The following is a 15,816-nucleotide window of genomic DNA, read 5'->3' as shown; positions in this document are numbered from 1 at the left end:
GGCTGGAAGTGGAGGAGGGAGAGAAAAGTGGGTAGAGATAATTTAGTAAAACGGATATGAGCAGAGAGTGGGACACGTGGGAAGGTTGTGGATTTCCAAGTTCTGTAAGCACTAAAACATCCTCTCTTCATGAATAGCACATTGATCTCATAGCTCCTGATTCTCATAAGATGGGCTTCCTCCAGCTACTGACACATCTGAGGTCAAATCACTTATAAAAGATTAAAGTTCTGGGGAGAAATTTCCATTTTTGGCTTGTGTGAGAGCTTGGAAAATTTGTATTAAAACAAAAGGTGCAACTATAAGAAACGAAAAGAGAGGGGGGAATAAAAAAGCAGGTAATTGCTGGACTTATAAAGAGAGATCATAGAATCATGGAATCATTTGAGTTGGAAAGAACCCTTAAAGTTCATCTAGTCCAACTCCCTGTAATGAACAGGGAGGGACACCTACAGCTCCATCAGGCTGCTCAGAGCCCCATCCAGCCTCACCTTGGATGTCTCCAGGGATGGAGCATCCACCAGTTCTCTGGGCAACCCTTCTAGTGCCTCACCACCCTTACTGTAAAAAAACTTCTTCCTTATATCCAGTCTAAACATAAAGCACATTGAACTAAGGGATAGTTATCCAGCACATTCCTGAGCCATTTTATGTACATAAAGTAAAGGCTGAAGGAGCAAAGGACAAGCCTATCCCCTTCCAATTCCCGCTCAACACCAACATTTAGCACTAAACCCACACTGAATTACCAAATTAGGAGCCTTAGCAGAACCAATGCAGTCTCACTGTATGTCACCCCTGCACATCAATCCTTGTCCTGCACAACCACCTCACCTCCCCTCAGTAAAATACCACAACACTGCTTGCAAGGATAACCAGCAGCTCTTATCCAAACTGAGATCCATTTCCCTACTTTGGACATGGTTTATGGGCAATATTGGTGGTAGGTGGATGGCTGGACTAGGTGATCTTAGAGGTGTTTTCCAACCTTTATGATTCAATGATTCTATGACTCTAAGATCCATCTAGAAACACCCCAGGGACACAGAGGTCCAGTGAAGAAAAATCCAGCCCATGCCCTCATTCCCCAGCTCTGACCCACTGTGCCACAACTGCTATGCTGCAAAGCCATGCATGCAGCGCCAGAGCTACCTCCCTTAAAGCTGATTTTTTCCCATTATTGTCTCCTAGGGTGCGTGTTTTAGGAACACACACATATCCTAATGGCTCTGGAGCTGTAAATTCCCATCAGTCTTAAGCTCATCCACTCTGCGAGCACTCTGCCAGCATCAGCAGAATAGGTGCATTACACACTCCGTTGTCGCTGCTGAAGTTGCTTTAAATAGTCCAGTGGTGACTGCACTCAGTGTGTCTGCACAGATGCATCCAGGGTGTCCTGAGATGATACAGAGCAGAGCCCTGCTGCTGGCAGCCAGCCTGCAGAGCTGGTGGGAGGAAGGGAGGAGGCATCTGATCCAGCTACTCTGCTGCTAAAGCTCTCTGCAATCTATACATGTGTGTACAAACACAAACACCGGGAGGAGACACTCTCAGGCTGCCTTCAGCAATGGCACTTTGCAGACAGCTTGCTGCAAAAGGCAAATTCTCATTCTCCTTGCATCAACATCTTCCCTAGGATGGGCTTTTAGGCACGGACAGAAGGTGCACTTTGCAGGATCTGACCCTTCACTTGCACTAACAACCGGGTGGTGCTATCAGCGCATCAACAAGTCACCATACAGCAGTCACTAGGAGGGTGATCCAGTTGTTTTAACTATTTGCACAGCCCAAAGAAGATTATAAATGCATCAGCATGCAGCATTAGCTGTGTTAGGATAGGTGTTACTGTGAAAACTCAGCACCAGAAGCAAATCTATGAGCTCTTCCAGTTTGCAGTAGTTTAGGGATTTGCAGTACCCAAACCTGGGTTGTGCTACCCCCCAAAGAAAAGTTTTGTGCTTGAAAAGAGTCAGCTGTAAGCAAAATGTCACCTCAAACTCTAATTTAATCCAGATCCAAACACCATCTGCTTTATTGTTCTCTGTCTAATGGCACCTGTGTCTGAGGTGAGGGGCATTTGTAACGTGGGAGTGTGGGAAGGTCGTGGTGAAATCCTGCTCAGTAAGAATGGAGGTCCTTATAACAGGTTGCAAGAGCTGGAGAAACATCACAGAGCAGATGCATGGGTGGTGAAACAGCAAGACCCACCAGGGACTGCTCTCCACATGACCTTCTGTATGCCACAGTGCATTGCAGAGGGCAAGCCTGCCCCATTTTCTTCCTCCTCCATTCCTCCCAGGACAGAGGGAGATCTAGCAGAAGAGCCAATACATGCATTTGCAGCAGTGCATGAATCCCAGCTACCATCAGTCCCATGCATTCCTGCCTTTTTGGAATGCAGACACCATTGTTTTGAGCCAGGAGCATCCCCCTGGTCTCAGAGAGAATCGTGTGCTCCAGCCTTGGATCCTGCATGGCTGGGATGCTCAGACTAGGGCAGCAAGGGAGGCTTGAGAGGCTGCAAATGGATTTTCAAAAGTTGGAGCCTGTGAATATTTTCCTTGGAGAGAGAGAGAGAAGTGCAGTTTACATTACTGGCAGCAGAGTTTGGCTGAATGTGGCTCTGGTTTGCAATGGCAACGTTGAGCTTGTTGGGATGGGCATGGGGAGTGCATCTGTGTGCCTCTTGGGAGTTTATTTACTTTTTTTAACTTAATAAAACAAAAGCAGAGAGCTAAGGATGGACTGGGACACCTCCAAAAAGCAGAAAGGCCAAATAATCTGATAACTCTTTGCCAAATGGGCCCTTGTGAGGTCGGCGTTAGAAAACACACCCAGGAAACAGAGGAGTTGTACGGACCGAATCGCACTCTACCAAGCCGATGGCCGTAGCTCAATACTATGGATCTACCAAAGTCCCACCTGTCCTCTGCAGTAAGAAATTACCATCAGAAGGAGCCCACGGCTCGTACCTGCAGTCCTCTCCAATGCCCCAGGATAAAAACTGCCACAGCATCCACAGGTGTAAAAGATGCTATCACAATTCATTGGGTTATTAATAATAAGATCTTCCTCCTCGGTGGCCATCTGCATCCTATACACCCACACAAATGTAACACTTCTGCAGCTAAAACACTCATTTAGTGCATAAAATTCCCTCTTTTCTCTGTCTTCAAATCATGCACAAAGGTAGCACTCAACAGGCAGTTTCCCTGGTAGGACCCATGCAGACTAACACTGTGCTAAGCACCACGACCTCAGAACAGAGATTTTTCCACGGAAGAAATAAGACAAATAAACCCTTCTTCTCTCCCTGGCTTTCTATCTAGAGCTCCCACACATCACTACCAGTGGGGCTTTAAAACTAAAACAGACTGGGTCTACGTGGCTTGAATTTAGTCTGAAAATTTATCTCTTCTCCTGAAAGCTCTGTGTTTGCTTGATCTTCCTGCCTTCCAAGTCCTACAAGTGCCACATGTTGCACAGCTGGATTCCTGACAGAGAAAGAAAACAGGAGGGAAGATAGAACAGATTAATATATATATATATATACATATACACACACTTGTATGCAATGGCCAAAGCTTTCAGAAGTCAACTGCAAATTTCAGCAAAGTAGTTTCAGATATCCAAGAGACCTACATGCAGGCAACACAGAGCTCCTGATCTTCCAAAAATCTGCTTTCTGTAGGCAGAAGAGGAAGGAAAAGGACCTGGGAGGCTTGGAAGATGTTGCTGCTCAGAAGATACACCTCATCAGCTCTTTCAGGGGAGTGAAGTTGGATCTTAGGAAAAATTTCTTCTTTGAAAGAGTGGTGAGGCATTGGAACAGGCTGCCCAGGGGGGTGGTGGAGTCACTGTCCTTGGAAGTCTTCAAGAAACGTGGAGATGTGGCATTGAGGGACATAGTTTAGTGGGCATGATGGGGATGGATTGACAGTCAGGCTTGGTGATCATAGTGCTCTTTTCTAACCTTAGTGATTCTATGACACTATGATCCAGGAAACACTCTGCAGAAAAGTCTTCAGCAAAGGCTGGAGATAAGACAGCTAGGAGGAAGAATGGATGTGTGCAACAGTAAGGGAAACGCTGGCTCTGAATTCTCAAACTTTTAGTGTACTAAGTCAACCATAAAGCAAGAAAAGCTAAAGAGAAGAAAGCTTGTTCATCTGAATCAGCATTTTAAAGAACATGCAATCACATGAAAGAAAAAAATGAAGAAAACATTTTTTCCTTGAAATCATCATAGAATCATCATAGAATCATTTGAGTTGGAAGGGACCATTAAAGGTCATTCAGTCCAACTCCCCAGTGAAGTATTGCACTCCTTCTGCAGTAGGAGTAGGGAAAAAGTCAAAAACAAAGCAAACAAGAGATTCAGTTCATAAATACAAGAGAAGGTCAGCTTTCTTCTCACCAATTCCCACAGGAATTGAGCATGGTATTTGATATAGGGCAGACATTTGATTCTTTCCTCCACATAAGAAGGCTGATACATCCACCTCCCACCTCTCCATCCACCTTCCCCACCACATTGCAGCATCACTGCGGGCAGGTTTAGGTCCCTTCTGCTGAGCAACAGCTTCAGCAACAGCCAATTACAGTTCAAAATCCATCTCCTCTTAACCCTGAGCTGAGAAAAGGGTGATTTTGCCCATGTTTGAGAACAGGCTCTCGCTTCAAGGTGCATGGAGACCTTGGAAGAGGCTCAAGATGGGTGGCAAAGTCGCCCATCATCAGAGAGCAGCAGAGGAGCAGGCAAGAACAAACCCATATTGGAGACCACTTGCTTATCATAAAATAAAGCAGCTTCTTCTTTATTTTGTAAGGAAGGAGAAGCAAAGAGGGAGAGATAGAGGGGACAACCACCAAATGAAACTGCTGCATGGAAGGGCCATGTGTTTCTCTTCCAACTCACTATTACGGCTCTACATAGCATGCTGTAGCTTTTGTATACCCCCATGCAAGCATGGAGTAACCTCAGAATTATCCTCCCCACATACATAGCCAAAAGGAGTGGAGGTACAGCAGGAGAGCATCTTGCATGGACACATGGAGCTGCTCTTGGGGCAAAATGTGGCTCAGTGCATCCCAAGCATGAACCAATCAGAGTGATGGAGATGTCTGCAGGAGCATCAGTGCGTGCAAGACCAAGCACTGAGAAAGCAGATTGTCACCAAGTCACAATCTGCTTGGGATTTGCTCCAGGCCCATGGCACCTTGCTGCTGCCCAGCTTGAGCACTCATGGCCAAGCTCCAGCAGAACACCTTGGAGGGAGGAGAAGTGGTGCACAACCCAATCCCGCATCCCCTTTGTCATCAGCAGCATCTGCACCTTCTGAAAAACATTAAAGAAACCTAGCTCAGAGAAAGCCACATTCCCAGACACAAAGGCTTCTCATAGAGTCATTAAGGTTGGAAAAGACCATTAAGATCACCTAGTCCAACCTTCGACCCATCACCACCATCCTGCCCACTAAACCATATTCCTTTTCCAAGATCATGTTTCTACACACATTTGGAAGATATGGAAGACATAGCTAAGTCTATGTGCTTGTATGCAGATCTTCTTAAAGGATAAGGGATCTCCAGCTTCGAGTGCAAATGAGAGAGTTGGCAGTGCGATACAGTGGCTCAACCCTACTGCGTACCCCAATGCAGTACAGGGTATCCCATGGGCTCACACCACAAACACCCAGTTTTACACTGCGAAGCAACAAGGGGTTCTCTCTGTTTCCACACGGAATAGGAAAAACAGAGAGAAACCAGTATAGAGAGGTGGTCACCCTGAGAAGATGCCCTGTGCCTCGGTTCCCCAGCATGAATGTGGGAAGCTAGTCCTACCAGGTCTTATTGTTGCTAGAAAGCTCAGCTGGGTTTATGAAGATGCTAAAAAACCTCAGCTTAGTCCAGATTTGGAAAGCTTTGGGAAGAGCTTTGCAGCTCATCATGTTCTGATTATTTACTTCTCCAAGCTAAGGAGAGACCTACTTCACACACTGCCTCCTGGAGAGGCGGAAATATCAGGCATGTAAAATAAGAAGGAAATCGACTCGATAGCTCCTTCCCTCCCCTTAATGGGTAATACTTTCCTAATTATGCCCGCTTGCCATTTCCTTTTCCTGTTTTATTTGAGACATTATGTAGAGAGAGATTTGTACTAAAAGTCATTACTTTCAATCCTTGGCGTCCCTTTGAGCTGTCTGACTTGCTGAGGCAGGCAAGGACAGAAGCTCCACGATAAGAGAGGAATAAAAAATTCCTCAGTGGTTCTAAAAGGTGTTCTTTTTAGTGTCCAGCTCCTGCCACATGCCCCTCACCACCCTCCTCATCCTTTTCCCTCTTCCACTGGGCAGAGAGGTGCAGCCCCATAGATATCCCGTGCTCTCTCTGGGCCACAGTGAGAATCTTAGGGATGGAGAGTAAGCCAAAGGCTGCAAAGATCCAGGACCCAAAGTGAATTCTCCCAGCTGGGGTTTGGGGAGAAACCTGATGGTCTCATAACTGGTAGGATCCAAGGTGGCATCATGACAACCTTTGGATGACCTCTCTCCAAGCACATCATACCCTATCCAAGAAGCTGGTGCAGAAAAAGTGATGGTAGAAGCAAACCATGACCACTTGGATCCCACCTCCATATTGGGTGGCTTGTATTTTCTTCAGGCAGGCTCCTTCCTTTAACATAGGTCCCTATTAGTGCTATGCTTAATTGCAACCAGAAGTAGGGAGAGGCGACACACCTAGGGAAGGGAAAAATGTGCTCTTCATCATTCCAGCATGCAAACAAAAACACACTGTCCTCCACCTGCATGCTGCTTGGAGGCGCATCCAACCACCTGAGAGGTGCAGAAAGCCCGTGGGATCACCAGGGATTCTGGCAGAGGGGGAAATGAGCATTCAGACCCCCCTCCATCCCTCTCTCTACCTCCAAGCTACACCTGACAAGAAGGCCCCCAAGCCGTGCTCTTGCACCCCGGGTGTTTTTCTCTCTTCTCTGCAGGGAGCTCAGCTTCCAAGAAGGGAAATACAAAGCCCAAGGGGATTGACTTCAAGCAATGAAACAGGCCCTGTAAAAGAAGGTGTTTTATTCCTGCTTGAAGGAGTGCTTTAAAGAGCTTCCTTTTGTTTCCTCAAAGGCTGGGAAGGATGTTTCCCAGTCCCAGCCTGGCAGGATGAGGAGGGGGAAAGAGGAGAGAAATTCTGGGGAATTCAGGACCTACAATCTGCAAGCAACAGCAGAGATTTCCCCACATCCCACATGCAGCATCCTGCACTGGTCCAGCCATTCCTGCATCCCTCCCACCCTGCAGGGGGTTCATCCCTCTGGGAAGCATCTTCAGCAGCAACCAACAGCCCAGTAAGCAACGTCTAGAAAATCTGTGTTGTTTTTTTCATCCTTTTTTTTCCTTTTCTCTTTTTTTTGGGGGGAGGAGAATAGTGGGGCATGTTGGCCACACATGTTGCCCTCCACCTCCAGTCTACATTACACCTGCCCTAGATGGAGGTGAAAAGCATCCCCGCTGCTCCCAGAGCCTCTGGACATTCTCCCAGTCCTCCCATCCATTCAACTCCTGGCCCCACTGAGCCACCCCTCTGCAGCAAATTCAGCATCCTCAGAGCCACTGAGGTGTGAAGGACAGAAGGTTTCCTTGCAGAACCACCTCTGCAGTGCTGCCAGCTTCATAGTGAAGCTGTGCATACTGCTTTGCATCCCTCCTGCGCTTCTTAACTGTGCCGTCCCCAAACCAATGGATTTGCCTGAAGACAGCTTTAAGGGGGCTTATTGCAGGACACCTTGCTGCAGAAGTCAAACAGAGCGTTGCTCAGCACCCAGCTTACAGGAAAACCTGCTCCTACCCTTGTACTTGGAGAAAAGGGAGACCGCAAAGCAGGATTTGTCCCACTCACAGCTGGAAAGTAATAGTTGGGAAGCACAATTTGCTCTGCTTGGCATCACACAAGCTGCAGAAAGCCCCGAAGCAGCATCTCCCTGCACTGCCTGGCCAGGTGCCCAGCTGCAGGGGGGCTTGGGCAGAGCAGGAACCCAGGACAGGAGTGCTGGAGGAGCTTCCCTGCCTCCCAGTGCAGAGGGATGGGTTTGCAGAGAGGGGAGGACTTCGGCAAACAACAGGGAGCAGCGTATGCAAAGAGATAAGGGAAGGTATTTACCAGGCAATCACTACAAGGTCCTGTGAATATAGTATTTGTGATGGATGAATAGACATATTATTACAGAACTTAATGCAAACCGGTTGCACCAAATGGCGACATGCGATTACTAGTTGGGAAATAACTAAGCTCATTATAATGAAACGCTTCACTCAAATCCCCCTCCAAAGGATGCATCTGACAGAGGAAGGAACCTGTGACGGGAACATGCAGGGGGATTTGTTTAACCAGATCAGCCTGCTGGGCTGCTAAAGCCTGGCTGGTGGGGAAGCACAACCCATCAACCTATGTGGACGGGGTGGGCAGCGCCCCGCATCCAGCACTGGGCTCCTCCTGGCACCACCTCGCCTTTAGGAGATGAAAAGAAGCACCTTTCAATAATAAATAATAATGCTAACTATGTGTTTCTATAGCAACTCATCACCATAGCAGCTAAGCGCAGGAGGAGGACTCAGGGCTGATCCTGACTTCTTCAGGGTGAGGAGGCAACTGCCCCTCTGGGGGTGGCTCAGTTGGTGGAAAAGCTGCGATGGAAACCCAGAATTCATCTTCCAGGTTGTCCCCAAGTGCTTCTAAACCCCACACTCATTCAGGAGGACACCACAGAGGAGAGAGTGCAGCTGAGAAGAGGAGATGTCCTGGTGCGCTTGCACACTTACAGAGGAGTAATTATCCCTGCAAATACCCCACGCCGACACATGCACATCTCAGGGTAACATCTGACAACGCTCCATGTTGTTGTTCTGCTTTTAGCAAGGATTGGAGATGTGCACCGAAACCTGAAAGAACAGAACAGGCTTCCCCAAACTGTCCAGAAAGTCACTTTCTTTAAAGCTAGTAAGTCATGCAGACCTACTCACTGCAATTTGCTTTTTTTTTTCCCCCCCAAATCCATGGAAAGGCCTTTGATTAGCTCCATCACCAGCATGGGTGTGCTCCCAGTTCACCTCCTCTCTCTGCCTTCTCCCCAGCCTAGAGCAGCCCAATGCCACCCCCAAAAACCTCTTCCCAAAAGCCAGCAGCAGAAGGGGACACCAGCCAGGGGCAGACCTTGGTGGCTATTGGCTGTGTATGTGATGCTGCTTCTCAGGCTGGTAAGCTCCCAGTCAGAACCTCTCTGGTTTTATCATCTCATTGGCCAAAAGTGAGTCATTTGTAAAGAGCATTAGAGCAAAACAACTGCGAGACGTTTGGCAGTCACTTCTACAAGTCCAGGGTGCCCACATTTGGTAGATGGAGAGAAAAAGACTTGAAGCACGGGGATCGTGGGGCAGCTCTCTGGCAAATCAAAGTCTCCCTCTGGCAAATCAAAGTCTCCCTTTAGCAAATCAAAGTCTCCCTTTGGCAAATTAAAGCCTCCCTCTGGCAGCCCAGAATAAGTTTCCATAAAGTAAAACAAAGCTGTGTTGCGCACCGAGCACTTGCTGTTCCATCAATAGGCAATTGTAACAGGATACACCTCCTTAGTCTCTAAATGAGTTTTATTTCCAGCACTACATTATGGAGAAATCCCTGGTCACCAAAAAAAAAAAACAAAAAAAAAACCAAAAAAACCCAACAAAACAACAAATAAATCCCATTTTGCAATCAAACATGCTCTAACCAAGCCAAACAGGGCCACGCGCAAGTGCAGTGAATCCACAAGCTTTTTCCCAACTTCCCATCTTGTTTTCAAGGAGGAAAAAAGAGGAAAGGAAGAACTGATAGAAGAACTGAAGTGGCAATTTCCCCATTCAGCTGGGGATCAATACGTGGGCTCATCATCATGGTTCCTGATTCAAAGGGCTCAGCTCTCAGTGCCCAAGCCCAGATTGATACAACTCCAATGCTTGACTTAGAAGCACTTCATCTCGGCAAGATATTTTTAATTTAAATCTCGCTGCAGTCGGGTACAGAGCTGTCCAGGGTTTGATTTACTGCTAATTCATCGCTTCGATTCCTATAACTCTACACTCAGTCACCAAGCAGTTTAGTGTGGAGACGCTCAGCAGTGCGGCTCTTCGTGAACGAGCACCAAGGGGCTGCTGGGGGCCAGCTCACATTCCTCACTTCAGATGCAACAACAAGTAAATAAATCACAAGCACTACACGCAGTCCCCAAGTCCAGCATCACTTTGTGATTCCAAAGGAAAACAATACTGAGATGAAAAAAACTCCACCACCCTCATCTTTCTTCCCTTGTGTAGTGTTTTATGCTCAAGGGGAACCAACAGGTGGATCAGGGAAACCTGATCGAGGTGCGGGTGTCCCTGTTCAGTGCTGGGGAGTTGGACTAGATGACTTTTAAGGGTCCCTTCCAACTCAAACCATTCTGTGATTCTATGATGTATTTACATGCATTTGATGCAGCATTGGCTGCGAGAGTTCACCAAGCGTCAAGATTTATTCCCCTGTCCCTCTGCACAAGCTCGTAAGAAGGGGAAGCGTATGGGTATACATCATGCAAATGCCTGTAATGGAAACCTATCCCCTATTATCTGCATTAGATCCACACATTCACCCTGTCAGAAGGACAAGGGAGATTCAAGTGCCAGTCAGCTCCCGTAAATTTATAGCTCATGGCTTGTCGGGGAAGCCCCAGCAGAACACTCGTCTACAGATAAGGCAGCTGGAGGGGAACTCGGAGGTCAGGCGTGAAAGCTGGGAGAGACGGCGAGGTGAGGTTTCCCTTCTGGGTCACCAGCACTGATCCAGCCTCGCTCAGCTGAGGTCTTCTATTACTCCTGCGCAAAAGAAAAATCAGTCTCCTGTTTTTGGGGTCAGGATTTCTGTTTTCATGGCATGTGGCATTTAAAACGTGCCCATTGGCGGCAAGGCCTGGAGTTAAAGCAAAGGTTGCAGAGTTTGCAGTTGGGCTCTCTCTTTCTAGAGAAATCATAGAATCATTAAGATTGGAATAGACCAGTAAGATCATCTAGTCCAACCTCCCAAAAGAAGCAGAAAGCTACTTGTTGATACACACCACAATGGGAATGGAGGTTTTAGCCCAATCCATGCTCCTGCTTAAGCCTTCAGGCTCTCCTCCTGTCCCACGCACTGGGTGCCTTCTACAAATATTAGCATTTGAGATGGAAACAATTGAGAACAGCATAATTTCAGCAAAGATTGGGCTTCCTCCATGGGAACATTGCTCTGCAAATCACCTCTGAAAAGCGAACTTCATGCCAGTGAAGCACACAGCATAGATGAGAGGTATCTAAAATGAGATGGCCATTGGATTTCTAAGGCAAAGGATACCCATTCAGTCTGATCTAGCTGTCCCCATTCATTGCAGAGGAGTTGGACTAGATGGCCTTTGAGGGTCCTTTCCAACTCGAACGATTCTGTGATTCTATAGATTAGAGGTGTCCAAAATGAGATGGCCGTTGGGTTTCCAAAGCAAAGGATACCCCTTCAAAGTTACAGGATAAATGCCAACCACACTGGCTCCCATTGCTGATGCAGGACACAGTCTTGGAGACCCTTATCTGCGTGCCTCTGTAGCACATTATGAGATACGACCAAGGAAAGAAAAAACAAACTTGGCAGAGCACATCCCAATGAAAAACAAAGAAAGCCAGACAGTTCTAGCGGGATGAATCAAAAAAACAGTACAAAGAGGAATGCCAGTTCCAGAAAACCACCACACAGACTGTCAGCATCACAACACATCTCAATTTTGCAATGATTGCTCCATTTCCAAGGGTCATAAAAAGTATTTTATACACAATTTCAAACACGGAAACCAAAATCCATGGGAGCACAGCTGCCCCGTGTCCCGTGTGCTCACCCAGGATGAGGTTTTCTAATTTTCAAGCATCTATCTGCCATCTGAACTGCAAAAATTTCAGCCTTAAAAGTGTCTTGTTCTGACCATGCACTACTTCTGGCTGTTGAAGCACAAGCTCAAGGGCAGCAGACCACTTGCTGCTCTCACTCCCAAGGACTGGTTGGGGTTCAGTCTGTATTTCGCCATAATGAATGAAGAGTCCCACCAGTAAGAGGGGCTCAGACAGAGCCTCCTGCCTCTCCGTGCCTCAGTTTCCCACTTTTTTTGCAAAGAAATGAGTGAAAAACATCTGGAGAGTCCTGTGTATGTATTTCTGTTTTGCGTTGTTAGGCTCTTTTTTTTTTTTAATTACTTTTTTTTTTTTTTTTTTTTTTTTTTTTTTTTNATGCTGGCTTCTTGAGAACTCCAACCTAAAGGATACAAAGTGCTTTTCAGCCCAATGACAGCCATGCAGGGAAGCACGCCCACCGCTAACATCCTGCAGTAAGTCAGCGTGCTGCCCAGACTCAGTGCAGACGGGAAGTCTCGTAGCCTTGGGCGCCTGGAGGGACTGATGTCCATTAACGGAGACTTGCAAACCATAAGGAAGGAGTAAGAAAGAGCCCTCTGAAGCCTCCGTTTGACTCTGGTGGGAAGCAGAAAGGGCTATAATTTTATTTTATTTTTTAAGCGCCAAGACATTTGAGGGTTTTGCAATGGGAAACAATCCAAATACCCCAAAATAATGCATTCTTAACTGGGGAGGGGCAGGACATGAGGCTTTGGAGATCCACCACTGCTGCAGCACAGGGGTGATGCCGGGTTTCAGTTGCCATCAGTAATGCGAGACTTCACTTTACAGGGGTATTGTGACAAATAAACCAAGAAGATCCAAGAGATTCTGAGGACAGATGATCACAGAAAAGCCACCGTGCCTGAAAATGTCTACACGCAACGCCAAGCTGCAAACTTTGGCACCACTAGCTCCGAAACTCAAAAGCCCTACCTCTAACACCCTCCCAGTGCAGGATCCCAATGCACTAGCGAGTAGAACACGAGCTCACCATTCTCACCAGCACCATTCTCAGCTTTTTAGGAAGATTTTCAGAGTTCCCTTCCAAATAAGAAATTAGATTCCTATGCAGCATTAACCCTCAATACACCCAAGCATCCCAAGAGCTCGCAAAGCTTTTCATCCTCGGGCTCATGAGCGCTGAAATCAAACCTCGGTGCTCCGCGAAGGAAGCAGGTTGCATTGCATTGCATGAAGGAAATCAGGAGACAAAGCAATTCAGGAAAAGGAGAAAGGCAGTACAAAAGGGGCTCCAGCATCCCTCCTCCTCTCCCCTCCTCTCTGCCTTCCCGCTGCCCTCCGGGATCTGGCTGCTGGTAGTGCTGCCTCCCCGGCTTTGCTGTGCTGCAGCCACGGGGCTGTCTCGCACTGCGAGCACAGCAAGGCAGGCTGGCAGGTGGAAGCTTGGATATTTCCTCTCCCAGTGGAGAAGTTCAGCATCTCTCTTAGGATTTGCGCTCGCACTCAGCCCTCCACTAGCCAGGCTCACTGATTTAACAGCAGCCTTCAGCGCCTACCAGGCAGCCACGATCATCAAGCGAAAGCTTCCCAACAGCACTGTGATTGATCATCAGGCTGTATTCTAAAACACCCGTCTCGGATATAAACAACGCTTAGATCACGCAGCTGTCATTTATTTTGCAGCGTATTGATATCGCCGGGCGCCACGCATGGAAGAGGGCTTGGGAAGGGAAATGCTCGGAGTGGTCCTCTAGGAAAGGAGACACCCCCACGGAGGATGGGTCTGGGCAGGGGAGGGAAGAAAATCCCTGACTTTCGTGATGGGGTTGCGTGTTGCAACCTGGCTGCGCACGGAAAGCAGACACACATCTGTTGCTCTGCTTGAAGCCTGGCTCCGGCAAAGGGTCCCGCGCGCAAACAAACAAACACAGGCTTAAAGCACAAACCAAGCGTGGCTCTCATCCCTGAAACCTTAAGGCAGCGGCTCAGCCAGGGGGAGGAAGCACCTAATCTCACAACAGGAGGCACACGCTGTAATTAAAATCACAGAGACCCCATGCTCCAGCGGTCCCACCCGCTCGCGGATTTAACCGGCTCCTCTAATTAAGACCCAGGTGAAGCAGAAGGCAGATAAAGAAGTTAGCATGCTTTATGCCTTCTGAAATATTTGTGCGCGCTCAAGATAAGACCCTAGAAAGCTGCAAAAATCCCCTCACGCCGTCATTGTTCCCCCGGAACGGGAGCATCCCCGGTAGTCCTGGTCCAAACCTCCCTCCCTCCATCACTCTCCCCCTGGACCTGAGCATCCTCAAAACCTCCCGAAAACCTCGCATCCCGACATCGGAAGGAAGCCATGAAAAATCAGGTGTGTTTCCAGCGAGCTGCCAGGCACGGCTGGAGGGCGAAGCGGAGCAGACATGGGGTGGAAGTTTACCGGGAGAGGAGCGCGGCCGCGAGCTTCCCACCTGCAAGGTGAATCCTTTGGGTCCAACGCGGTGAAGGTTGAGTCCCTACCCAGAGCCAGGAGCAGATGGGGCCCCAGGAGGAGGGTTTCCTCTGGGCTGGGGATGGAGCAGCCACACGCAGCCACTCCAAACCCAAACAGCACTTAGCCCTGCTGGGGCTGAGCGAGTGGGTTTGTTTATCTGGGAGGAACTCATCTGCTGCCGGCGTATTATATTTCCACCAAAACCATGTGCAGCTCGGTGTTTAGATCACTTCTCCTTGTCTACATCATTGAGGGGCATATGTCTGATAAACGGAGAGCATCAATACGCAGGTTTCGCTTGCAGCGCACACACACACATGCACGGAGGGAGGGAAGGGTTTATCAGCACCGATTCCGCAGCCGGGATTTAGGCAGCCAAACTCCCCAGCACCTCGCAGGAAGGGAAATGGTGGGAGTCAACCGCTTCTCGCCCAGGTGTTCCCCACCGGAGCTGGCCCCTGTCCCCATCTGTCACCCGGGAGGCTCCGATCTTCCCTGGGAAAAGGGCTCTGCCTCCAGCTGCAGCCTCGTCGGGAAAAGTTTGCAAATGCCTCCAGCCCGGAGGAGGCAATGGGGCACGGAGGGAGGGAAATAACCCCCCCGGGAGGAGGAAAACCGCTGCCGGGAGTAGCCAGGAGCTGCGACGCCGGAGCTCCTTCCTTCGGGGAGAAAAGTTGAGCTTTGTGCAAAGGGAGAAAAACCACCGAGGACCCGGGGGTGGAGGCGGGGGGGAGGCGGGGGCTGGTAGGGGGGGAACATCGGGCAACACGTCCCCTTCGCTCTGAGGGTGCGGAGGATGGAGGAACCGAGGGCTCCCCGCCGCGACCCCCCCAGCGTCCTTCCCAGCCCGGAGGGGCCGTGCCCAGCAGCCCCCGGCTCAGCTCCGCTGCTCGCGGGGGGTCCCTGCCCGCCGGCCCTGACCCCCTTCCCACGGCCACATGGGTGGGGAGAGGCGCTGGGGTCTCCCCCCGAGCCCCCCCCTCAGCCGTTCCAGGTGCACAGGGCAGGTACCGCTGCAGCCCCTCCCGGGGCATCCTCCCCTCCGATCCCCGCTGCCCGAGCAGGGCGGGGGGTTCCTTACCTGGGAAAGCTCCTCGCTTGCTTTTGGGTGGGTTTATATATATAAATACATAGATTATTCCTTTTCCCTCTCCTTTCCCCCTACTTCAGTCTTCAGAGCAGGCGCCGCATTGACACTGCAGATGGTCTCTGTGTGTGTGTGTGTGTGTGTGTGTGTGTGCGTGTGCGTGTGTCTCTCTCCAATCCCAAATACTCCACGGAGGCGGAACACGGAGGAGCCCCTCTCTCTGCACTGGGCAAACCGTGTCTGGCTCGCCCAGAGAAGCGGGGGGGGAACACAGCTCCAGTTTTCACTCC

At 49.1% G+C, this 15,816-nt stretch overlaps 1 protein-coding gene across 1 annotated transcript in view; it reads right to left on the bottom strand.

Annotated features, from left to right (window-relative positions):
- The window catches only part of PLXNA4 (plexin A4), a 468,858-nt gene extending 453,048 nt beyond the window's left edge, over positions 1–15,810 (bottom strand). Inside the window, exon 1 of the mRNA XM_021384299.1 lies at positions 15,521–15,810. The gene's annotated coding sequence lies outside the window, so the exon portion shown is untranslated. The remainder of the gene's footprint in view (positions 1–15,520) is intronic.

Source organism: Numida meleagris, chromosome 1 (assembly GCF_002078875.1).
Source record: "Numida meleagris isolate 19003 breed g44 Domestic line chromosome 1, NumMel1.0, whole genome shotgun sequence".
In the NCBI taxonomy this organism is placed as follows: Eukaryota; Metazoa; Chordata; class Aves; order Galliformes; family Numididae; genus Numida; species Numida meleagris.
The sequence above is the reverse complement of the archived record's forward strand: the minus strand, read 5'-3'. Positions and strand labels throughout refer to the sequence as shown.